The sequence below is a fragment of the Panthera tigris genome, chromosome B4 (assembly GCF_018350195.1).
Source record: "Panthera tigris isolate Pti1 chromosome B4, P.tigris_Pti1_mat1.1, whole genome shotgun sequence".
NCBI lineage: Eukaryota > Metazoa > Chordata > Mammalia > Carnivora > Felidae > Panthera > Panthera tigris.
In genome coordinates, this window is record NC_056666.1 from 50,363,033 (window position 1) to 50,375,710 (window position 12,678).

Sequence of the window (12,678 nt, forward strand, 5' to 3'; positions counted from 1 at the left end):
TAGTTCTGCTTTTAATTTTATGAGGAACCTCCACACTGTTTTCCAGAGCAGCAGCACCAGTTTGCATTCCCACCAACAGTGCAGGAGGGTTCCCATTTCTCCACATCTTCACCAACATCTGTTGTTTCCTGACTTGTTAATTTTAGCCACTCTGATCAGTGTGAGATGCTTTTTCTCTACAACCTTTTATGACTCATAGTAGCATAGTCATTTTTAAGACGAGACAACTACAAAATTTCTTTATCCAATTTAAAATGTGCCTGTTTCACGTATTTTTTTAATGTCCATTTTAGGGGCCCCTGTGTGGATCAGTCAGTTAAGCGTCTGACTCTTGATCTTGGTTGGCTCAGGTCATGATCTCACTGCAGAATGGAGCCCTGTGTCGGGCTCCATGTTGACAGTGCAGGGCCTGCTTGGGATTCTCTCTCTCCCTCTCTCTCTGCCCTTCCCCTACTCATTCATGCTATCTCTGAAAATAAATAAATAAACTTTTTACAAATTTTCCATTTTAACAGATATTTCTGCAGCAAGAGTGGAGATAAAGAACAAAGACAATTATATCGGGTTAACACACATTTTTCCCAAAATGATAAAAGAGGTAAAATTTTTATTTCAGAAAACAATAATAACATTGCTCATTAAGATGTATTTGAGTGAGGACATGTGTATGTAACACTTTTAAGAAGAAATAAAGGCATCGTAACAGGTTAAGACCACAAATTTGGTATTACAGGGCAATGACATCAAATCATAAATATGTGGCAAAAATATAATTGAAGTACTAGACGTTTTACATTGTGCTTATGTTCATATTTCACTGATAATACCACTGAAGACCTTATACACTTGGCCAGCGTCATAAGTTTGCACAGAGAGGAGTGGGATCACTTAAGCATCTAAGCCAAGGTGAAATAATGTGAACTTTTCCACTTTTAGTCTTTATTCTATTTGCACTACCTTTTCTGACCTATACAATTTCTCTGGATCTTAGTGACTGTGCAAAGGAATTGATTTTACCAGGACTCCTAATACCAGCATACCTCTATTCACTGGAGTCAGTGTTTTATTTCACCTTTTTGGGTGAGAATGGGAGATTAGAAAAGAAATAGACTGGAGAGAACAGATGGAATTGTTTTGCATTTGTTTGTTCTTCCTGAAACTCCTTAGAATGATCTATGTCTCCTTACATTTGCCAAATTCTCTATCCCCTCTCTTTCTCTCTCTGTCTGTCACACACACACACACACACACACACACACACACACACAGACGCTTCATTGCAGATACCTTGCTATTTAAAATGATGACAAAAATGGGGCGCCTGGGTGGCTCTGTTTGTTTAACATCCGACTTCTGCTCAGGTCATGATCTCACAGTTCCTGAGCTCAAGCCCTGTGTCAGGCTCTGTGCTGACAGCTCAGAGCCTGGAGCCTCCTTCAGATTTTGTTCCTCCCTCTCTCTCTTCCCTCCACCTCTCTCTCTCTCTCTCTCTCTCTCTCTCTCAAAAATAAATAAAAATATTTTTAAAAAATTTTAAATGAGGACAAAAAGGTGAGAAATTTGTTGACACTACGGTCTGTTAGAATTCTTTTGTCTTGTAGACTTAAAGCTATTTGTGGCAAGCTCTAAGTGTAGTGTATAGCTGGCTATATATGCTAAGTTAATGTTAATGAGGGGAATAACAATTGGAAGACAGCTAGTGGAATCTGTAACTACATATCTCCGCTGGCAGAGCAGATCTAGCAAGGTGACTTTTCACACACTTGAATCGACCTGCCTCATCTGTTGTTAAAGAATAGCTATCTATCTGCTAATGTCTAAATGAGAAGCTGAGTCTGCAAGTCAAAGCACTATATCTATATTGACTTTTTGATGTTTGTGAGTAGCTGTGTTTATTTGCCTACATTGTATTAGTACCACATGCAGATACACCAGAAAGGTTTCAGTTTTGCTCATGTAGATCTTGGCTAAAACATAGATATATAGACAGCCCATAAACATGCTTAAAGTGATGAAAATAATGGCGTAAGAGTCACAGATCTGGAAAATCAGGGAAGTCAAAACTCAACGAAGTATATAAGTCAAAGGCATGAAAAAAATGACTGCTATAACAGAAAATGTTTTTTAGAAAGCTGTAAAATACAGATGTTGTTAAATGATGAGATAACTAAAGTGAATTTCAGAAACTTGCATGTAGATATTAATGCAAAAAGTAAACATATAATAGTTAGATGTCTTTGTGTCTAGTTAAATGCTTATTGATTAAAGATATTTCAGATCACTGGCTGCAAATCAAATGTGATGAACATAATCAGTAATGGCTATGAGGATTGAGAAGATAGGATCTCATCTGCTTACATGGGCAGAAACTTGGTCATAAATTGAATTAGTTTCTTCTATTGTGGAAACATTTTATTTTTGTTAGAGTTAATTTGATCCTAATACTTGCACTTAAAATCCAACCAAGTTATTTGCATTAAGTAGTTGAGAATCATACAATAACTGTAAAGACAGCTAAAAAACAAAAACATTGCACAGGCAGGCAGAAGACGACAAGGACAGAGGTTAGGAGAGATTAGGTGTATGGTGTCTATAGAAGTGATACAGAGAAATCTTTAGCTTCTCAACTTGTGAAATTAAGAAATGAAATGGAAGTCAAACTCTTGAATAATGTATTGCTTTTCACAAAGATACTAGAGGAATGACTTCTTTTCTCTAAATTACCCTATTTAATCTAAAAATTACCTCATCTTCCTCTAATATCCCTCTCACCATTCCACTCAAGAAGTCACTGGATGTTTAGAATCAAAATAAGAGCTATTGTCTTGATCTTGGATGATATCTTCAGAGTAGCAATTTGAAGTATAAAGTATGCTGGTGTCTCTGTCCTATTATCAACTTATTATTTTTGTGTACATTAAAAAAAACCCTTTCCAGTATTAACAATTGACTCACCATAGTATGAGAGTTACTGAAGATTATTGTAATATTCTCTGTAGTAAATAACATTATACTGGGTGCACCTATATATTAACATGCTTACAGTATAGGTTTTATAATAATATGCTTTTATATTTGACTTCTCCACTAGTTCATGAGTTTCCTGAGGATCTTATCACTTCTTCCCAATCTAGCTCATCATGTCAAACACAATAATACTCAATAAATATTTGTTGAAGGAATGAAAGTGATTAATGAAATTCACATTTAAATTTACCATAGATTCATAAACAAACAAACAAACAAAAACACTGTCAGTCTCAGTTGGTTGAGTGTCTGACTCTTGATTTTGGATCCCCATCTCAGGCTCCCCACTGAGCGTGGAGTGTGCTTAAGATTCTCTCCCTCTGCCCCTTCCCTGCTCATGTGTGCTCTCTCTCTCTCTAAAACAAAAACAAAAACACTGCCCATTGGTCTGTGCTTTTCATTCAATTTAAGAACAAGAAATCAAAGACAAGTCTTATAATGCCTTTTGTCAGCTATTTCATTTATATCAGCTTTTTAAAAATGCTTATTTTTTTCTTAAGCACAATACTCTACATTTTTATGCAATTTGGAAATTTGTTATTCAACTATGAAGACTTTTGAGTGTATTGTTATTGAAAAAGCTATGAAATATTTACTGCATATATAAATAAGAAAGTTGAATCCTCTTATTCTTACACTGATTACATGCAAAATCGCCAAACTAACAACAACAACAAAAACCTTAAAAATAGAAATTTAGATGTAAGGTTCCATGTAATGATTATAGAATATTTATTAGAAATGAGAAAGTAATATTAGATAATATCACAGTTGCCCATATTTTTATTTTACTGCTACATAATGCCATGATTTGTGATGCTTGTCTCTCATTACTATAGCAGTGAGATTTTATTATAATGATACTTTAAGAAAAGGTTTCAAAACCTTTTTAAAAATGAATGATCTGTTAGATTTTTTCAAAAAGATTCTGATTCTTTGCTTGTAACTCACTAGGCTGATCTTGAATGCCTTACATATGCAGACCTAAAAATACGCAAAATTGTTAAACTCTAGCAAATAAAACTTCCAATTTTTAATGGGCTCTAAAGCAGTCTTATATTTATGTAGATTAGGAAAAGCTTGAAAAATATAATTTTGAAGTATTCTCATTCAGAAGCTAATACCTATCTGAATTTTTGAAAAAAAACCACAGTATTTTACTTAATACAATAATGACCTTTTTCTAGTAATTTGCAATATGTATTATTCCTTTAGGGGAATATCATCATGCATCCTGGTAAGATGAGCTTTCCTATGTAAATGCTACCCTTTTAAGGTCAAAAGCTATACTTGGTTAATGACGGCAAATGAAAAATGGTTAGGTGTTCAATATAAACAACAATGAAAATCCAGAGCTCTGTGATAATCCTCTAATATTTTAAAGCAGTTATAGCTATTTTAATAAACATATATATGTATATCTATTTATAAAAATATATAGATATGTATACACAAATACACTAGTTTCTTCAGCATAGCATACAATTATGCTATTCTTTTTTCTTTTTTTCTTTTTTTGAGAGAAAGAGAGAGACAGAGTGTGAGTGGGGGGGTGGTACAGAGAGAGAGGGAGACACAGAATCTGAAGCAGGCTCCAGGCTTCGAGCTGTCAACATAGAGCCTGACATGGGGCTTGAACTCACAAGCTGTGAGATCATGAATGACCTGAGCCGAAGTTGGATGCTTAACTGACTTAGCCACCCAGGCACTCCTATGGTATTATTTTAAATATCAATATGAACCTTAATCTATAGTGACAAAGTTAGTACCCTTCTAAATATTATTAGTATTATACATTCAATATTTTCCTTCAAGTATTAGGTATGTATTTGTTTTACTATCACAGTCTAAGGTTCACATTGGACCACACATCTATACAACATAAATATTCTCTGTAAAATCACCCTTCTAGGTCCACAATTAGAAAGTGATCCTTGAGTCTATGGCCATACCACCCTGAACGCGCCCGAAATCGTCTGAACTCAGAAGCTAAGCAGGGTCGGGCCTGGTTAGTACTTGGATGGGAGAAAGTGATCCTTGAAAGAAAAAGAGATTGATTCTTTTTTTTTTTTTTTTCAACAAGGAAAGGGTTTATTTCAGAGGCAGCCAGATGAGGAGACAAGGAAGTAAGAGGGCAAGGCTCAAATCCACCTCCCAGAAAGGAGAGAGAACAAGTTTTTAATGATCAGATGGGCTGGGGTTACATACATATTGATGAAAAGGTGGGGTCTATTATGAGCAAAGATGGAGCATGGGTACTAAGCAAACATATACATGATATTCATCCATGTTCATTTTGTGGTAAAGACTTAGCACCAGAATGAAGCAAAACCCTGCACCTAATGTAAGGTGTTATCTTAGGGTAAGGGGAAGCAGCTATAGGTATGCTCCAGGAGCTGGCATAAACTGGATGGGGTCTGGGGTTCATTTTCTTTTTCTTTCTTTCTTCTTCTTTTTTTTTTTTTTCATTTTCTTGAGTAAGGAATGCAGGGCCTTCTTTTTTCATGGGCTGGGACCATATCAGTTGACCTTGAGTTCAGGCTTCTGCAGAGACAGCTAGTGGATTTATTAGTGGGATCTGAAAAGGCTCAATAGCTGATTGGAAACAGTTCTCTAAAAAACATGATTAAAATTTTCTCCTAGTTTTAACCTCATTAACCCATGGGGCATGGTTTCAGTTTTGCGGTTATTGAAACATAGTTTTACATTGTACTTTCTAACCTACTAATGCCATCAAATAAATAGGTGCCACTATTTGAGGAGCACATTTATAAAATTGAAAAGATGGATACCAATGTAATGTTGAATGAAATCGGTCACAAAATGCTTTCTAGATCTGCAATGTTCAATAAGGTAACCACTAGCCACATGTGACTATATACATTTAAATTAAAATAAATTAAATTAAAAATGCAATTCCTCTGTCATACTAGCCACATTTCTACTACTTAGTAGTCAACTGTAGCTTGTGGCTGTTATATTGGACAACACCAATATAGAATATTTCCATCAGCTAAATTAACGTATAGGGGCACCTGGGTGGCTCAGTCAGTTGGGTGTCCGACTTAAGCTCAGGTCATGATCTCACAGTTTGTGGGTTCGAGCCCCATGTCGGGCTCTGTGCTATCACTGCAGAACCTGGAGCCTGCTTCGGATTCTGTGTCTCATTCTCTCTCTGCCCCTCCTCCAATTATGCTCTGTCTCTCTCTGTCTTTCCAGAATAAAGAAATGTAAAAAAAAAATTTTTTAATTAAAGTATATATATCAGATATCTTCATGTGTGTGTATGTGTATCCATAAATTAAAGGGTTCCATCTATTATATAAGATTTTTACTTTTAATTTTTATGAAATTCAGCTATTAACTGGATATGAAATTTTAGAATATTTGAAATTACCACACTCCTTATAGAAATCTGTATTTGGTCACAGTGTTTACTTTTTAAAATACCTGCTTCATAATGTCTGTTAAAAATCCTTTATCATATGGTCCAGCAATTCACTTCTGGATATATAACCCAAAGAATCGAAAACAGAGATTTTAAATATGTATTTGTAAACCCATGTTTATCGTGTAATTTTTCACAAGAGCCCAAAGATGGAAGCAACCTAAGTGTCCATCCATGGATCAATGGTTAAACCAAATGTGGTATATGCATATAATGGAATATTATTCAGCCATAAAAAAGAATGGAATCTTGCCATTTGTAATGACATGATGGATGTAGAAAGTATAGTGCTAAGTAAAATAAATCAAGGGATGCCTGGCTGGCTCAGTCAGTAGAGCATGCAACTCTTGATCTTGGAGTCGTGAGTTCAAGCCCCATGGTGGGGGTAGAGACTACTAAAAAAAATAAGTTAAAAAATCACATGTTAAAATAAATCAGTCAGAGAAAGACAAATACCATATAATTTCACTTTCATGTGGAATTTAAGAAACAAAACAAGTGAACAAAGGAATAAAGAGACAAACCAAAAACCAGACTCTTAACTATAGGGAACAAACTGATGGCTACCAGAGGGGAGGCTGTTGGGGGTTGGGTGAAATAGGTGATGGGGATTAACAGCACACTTATCATGATAAGCACTGAATAATATACAGAATTATTGAATCACTGTATCGTACACCTGAAACTAACATAACACTGTTTATTAACTATACTAGAATGACAATAAAAAAAAATAAACACATCATTGGCCATTAGCAACTGATTCAACCTTCAGCCCCTCCCTCCTTCCTGAAGGTCCAGGAGAAAGGACTGAAAGTGCCAATCATCTAATTTCTCTCATCATAGGAAACTCCAAAGTTTAGAAGCTCTGTGCTTGAAAACTGGGATGAAGACCAAGTCAATGTTTCTTATTAAAAAGCACAGTTGGGGTGCCTGACTGGCTCAGTGAAGCGTGCAATTCTTGGTCTTGGGGTTGTGAGTTCAAGGCCCACATAGGGTATAGAGATTACTTAAAAATAAAATCTTTCCTTTTTTAAATCACAATTACTATGATGACTGAAAAATGATATTGTTTAATTTCATTGTCCTTGAGATCTGCTGAACTCTCGGTCCAGGATCAGTCCATCGGGCTGTCTGGCACCATGTTCCTGTCTCTGCCTTCTGAAGTCCTGTTTAGTGTCTCCAGTAGGCTCATCTCTGGAAAATGTGAAGATGTGTTCAGAAAAACATGTTTCCAAGATGAGTGAGAGAGATTTAGAGTCCAGGCCGAAGATATCAAATACATTGCATGTCACTGTCTGTCCGTCTTGCTCTGGCTCTGGAGAAATAAGACAACCAATAATAATATTGGTGCCATTTTCTGTAGCTTCTATGCCTTGAACTCTCTCATCTCAGAGATCCTGTTCCTGGTCTTGTCTCTGTTCTAAGTCTTCATCATCAGGTTCTCTTTTTCTCTGGACATGGAATCTGGATCTCTGATTTTGAAAACAAATTTGGACTCTTGATTCAGGAATGCCAATTGCCTTAGCATTTGCTCTCTGGAATCGATGCCAGGATATGGGTTGTTCATAAATGCCTCAATGAGGTTGTGTAATTGTGTGGAAGTATAGCTGGTACTGTTGCAGAGTATATGGCCAGAGCTGGAGTCGCAAAAGATGAGTCTGCAAACAAAATGCAGTTAAGTGAAGGTCCTCATACTCGAGTCAGAATGAAGCCCCAACTCCAGAATGAAGCTTCTTTTTATTAGGACAGTTGCTAAAGTCTACATGCATAAAGTCAGCTAAGCAAGTATGTTAATCAATGTAATGGTTTAACTTTTCAAGGTTGAATTTCGAGTTAATTGGTTTCTATAGCAGGTACGGCACCATCTGTCTTCTCTACTTTGAATGTCCTTTTCAGGATGATCTTGGTCTTGGCTTAATTCTAACTCCTTATCGGGTTCTGATTTTTTCTGGCCCTGATACCTAGCTCTTCAATTCCGAAACCAAATCTGGATTTTAGACTCTTCAGTGTTGACTTCTAAGCAAGTTTTTGTTTGATAGCATAACCTGGGTAAAGATTTTGGTCAAATGCTTTGATGAGGTCAAATGCTTTGATCAATTTTCAATTGATCTTCTGTGAATTTGGTGTGGCTGTGTCTATGATTCATTGCTATGGTCTTGTTTGGAGAGTTATCTTGAGCCATGTTGGAAGAGAGTTCTGGTTCTTTTAAATAATTTTCTCTTTGGTCATGGAATTATTGTCATACACATTAGATGGGGGCAAAGTATATCTCTCCAAAGAGAAAGTAGAAGAAAAAAGAAAGACAAAGAGACAGAAAGAGAGGAAGGAAGGAAGGAAGGAAGGAAGGAAGGAAGGAAGGAAGAAGGGAGAGAGGGAAGAAGGGTATGGGAGGCTTAAGTCATGAACATTTGGGGGTTTTAGTGATAAAGAGCTTTTGATTTGTGTCCAATGACAAAACAAAATTCTCCATTAGTTCTGCTTCTGAAATCAGGAAGTTAAATGGTGGCCAAAAGTCATGTAAGTGGAGAATAAGCTTTGAGCAAGGGGAGAAAATAAACAAACAAACAATTTTCTCTGTTTACAATCAAAGAAATTTTTTATCCATTGTTCATAATCTTTCTCTTCTATTATTATTACTGTAACAAGATAATGCAGTCTGAAAAAGAAACTAAATGGAACCATATTATATTTTATTATTTTTATTTTTATTTTGGGAAAAATTATGTTTTGTAGTTCCAAAAATTTTGAGTAAAAAAGCACTGAAGTAGAGTGAAAAATAGAACTTGTTCAGAGCAAATTAAAGAACAGCAGTTACCTATAAAGCTGTCAAATGGCACTGTTAATTATAGTAATTTTTCTATAATTTAATGTAATCTTGACCCCTGTCACATGTTAACACAGCGTGAAGAATAGTGGGTTAAAAAACATGCCTATTAATGAATTGGAGATATAACGTGACATTGTTTTTTCTTTTGAAATATCTCAATATTAGAATTAGCAGAGCCTAGACAATTCCAATATATAATTATGTCTGCATCTTGCTAGTTAGTGCTGTGATTAAGAGACATTTAATTTTTATTATGTCATAGATGGCAGGTTGATTTTTGAGTCAGGTATAACAAGGATAACTCTGGACATGAACTCTGTAACATGAATTGTAATTTGTCAGCTAGGAGGCTTCTGCTGGAGACTTCTAGCAGAAAGACAAACTAGAGTTAAAGTGGAGGCAAGTCCTTAGATGATTGTCTCTACTATTTCAGTGACTGTTCTGGTGAAAATAATTGCAACAGAAATAAGGTAAATGCAATTTTTTTTAGTCTTGTTGTGTTGACCAATCAGTGTCATGACACATTCACTCTATCAATGTGTTTCCCACTTTGCACCTCCTCACCAAATACACACACACATATACCTTCATAAAAATTACTAACAATGTGTACTGCTAGTTTCTTCATTTCCAATTCCATTCATGAAAGCCACAAGATAAGATTTTGGATAGGAAGAGAGTAATTTCATTATTTATACAAATAAAGATAGCTTCCTCCATTGGGAAGAACTTTGGGGGGTAGTTCCCCCTTTCTGTTGGTTGTGATTTTTCTCAGCTATAATACTACTCTTCATCACCTCTTCCAATCACCAATATATAATAAAAGTGAAATATTAAATTAGCGTGAAAATGATGAATGTTCCAGAATTATTCTTTGGAAAAGGGTAGTCACTTTAGATCTACTAAATCAACCTGGAAGACCATGATAAAAGGTTATCAAGAGCATAGGATGATAACTTTTGATTTTTTGTTGGTCTGACAATATTGGGCAAGTTAATAAATAGTATTAGAAGCACAGAGCTCAGGGTGACTTTGAGAGAGTGCTAGACTGTATAAACAATGCATATAAGCCACTCCAAACAAATGGAAATGTGTGCTGTATAAGAACATTATTTGTTTAATGGATTGGGTGTAACAAGAACACTCTTCTTTATGTCTTCATGTCATAGGAGCCTCACTGCTGCCTATGTTGTGTGTGGGTGGGGTAGGGGTAGGGGTAGGCAGCAGTCCCAAAGTATTTACTCACTTTTGTGAGTCTGTGATTTCTCTAGCATTTCCAAAGAAATGGGTTTTTCACCTGAAGGTGACTGGTACCATGTCCTAGTCCACTGAAAAGAGCCATCAGCCTCCCAGCTCATTTTGCCAAAGCTCACAAGGAGATTCAGTGGCATGCTTGTCCATCAGTCACTGCCAGACCAAACACTCTAAGGTGTAATGAGGATGCAGGATATTTACATGAAACCTTGACAAATTTCAAGAGTCTCCCAGTATCACAATATAGGAGAACTAAAAATTTACACACAAATGTAAACTTTTCCTCGAGATGCATAAAGGAAAACACAGACTTTTGAGGACAGGTGTCCTGTGTGTATACTTGCTTAGAACATGACTTGCCTTTTTCTCTTCCAGTTCCTCCAAATCCATTGCAGTCTCAAGAGAGTCAGTCTGAGGACCACCCAGCCCACCTTAAGAAACATCTTAATCTCCTCATAGGAAATTTTTTTTCCCTCTGATTCTTTTGTGAGTTTTGAAAATTCCAGTAGTCCGTCAGGATATAGTGAGCATCTTTTCATGTTCTCCTTAGGTACTGTAGCCTAGTGCAGAGAAAGAACATGGGTGCACCAATTCCTGTTGAGACCCATGCCAGTAAATGTGAGTTACTTGTAAAAATACACCTGTTCTTTCTGTCAGTAGCACACATTTCCCTTGGAGCAAAACATTAGAATCCTCTTAGAAGTGAATAATTATCTCCTCTTACTTTTCATGAGCTGTAAAACTCCTCCCCATTATGAGAGAGAGAGAGAGAGAGAGAGAGAGAGAGAGAGAGAGAGAGAGAGAGATTTGGCTCTGTTTTGCCCTTCCTTGGACATGCTGCATTATTAGTAGCCAGTGTTTGTCACCATACCCAGGAACAAAATAACTGGCTCTGACTCGATTATTCTGATTGTTAAAATCTACTTTTAAAAGCAGAATGCTAGACTTAAAAAAAAAATCATTTCTACCATTGGCAGATAAGTAGTGTTAAGAGTCCAGGCTCTGAGTGAAACTAGCTGAATTTGAAGCCATTTACTCTATTGCTTTGTGAACAAGCCACCTAGTCTCTACAGGCTCAGTTTCTTCTACTGTTAAAAATATTACCTAAACCATATATAAAGTTTGAAAGATTTAATGAATATATATTTATTTATACATATAAATATAATATATATGTACAGAAATGAATGTGTGTGTATGTATGTATACATATGTAGACACACGCATATAGAAAGAAAGAAGAAAGAGAGGAGAGAGAGAATAGTGCCTACATATAGTAATGCTATTATCAAAGGCCTGGATGATGGAGTGGCTGTACAATATAGTCCAAAATTTGTATGACCCTGCAAAATATAACCTTCTTCAGTAAATCATTATGAGGTTTAATTACATTTAGTTCTTCAAATCTTGGAAGCAATGTGAACAAGTAAATCAAAAAAAATTTTCTGGTTCATCTGTTCCCATCAAACTTTGCCCACTATTCTGATGAACATAAACTCTTCTGCCAGAATACTGCTGACCAGTGAATCACTTAAATAATAATATATTGTCAGTTCAGCACAGCTAGGATTTTTTTTTACTACAATAATTTATAAGAATTTTATTCTTTTCTTTTAAAGAAACACCTGTTTTATTTTATTTTTTAATGTTTATTTATTATTGAGGGACAGAGCATGAGCGGGGGAGGGGCAGAGAGAGAGGGAGACACCGATCGAATCAGGCTCCAGACTCTGAGCTGTCAGCACAGAGCCTAATGTGGGGCTCGAACTCATGAACTGTGAGATCATGACCTGAGCTAAAGTCAGATACTCAACTGACTGAATCAACCAGGCACCCCAAGAATTTTATTCTTAAAAAGAGTACTGTGATGGTTGAATTATTATCATTCCTGTTTTTGTATAATTCTCTCATGTTTTGATTAAAAATGAAGATTTAGGGGCACCTGGGTGGCTCAGTCGGTTGGGCGTCCGACTTTGGCTCAGGTCATGATCTCACAATCTGTGAGTTCGAGTCCTGCGTCGGGCTCTGTGCTGACAGCTCAGAGCCTGGAGCCTGTTTCAGATTCTGTGTCTCTCTCTCTGACCTTCCCCCATTCATGCTCTGTCTCTCTCTGTCTCAA

General features: G+C 36.2%; 1 pseudogene; it reads right to left on the reverse strand.

The window, feature by feature from the left end:
* Positions 1-7,866: 7,866 nt before the first annotated feature.
* Positions 7,867-8,660, reverse strand: LOC122240517 (annotated as a pseudogene).
* Between the last annotated feature and the right edge of the window lie 4,018 nt (positions 8,661-12,678).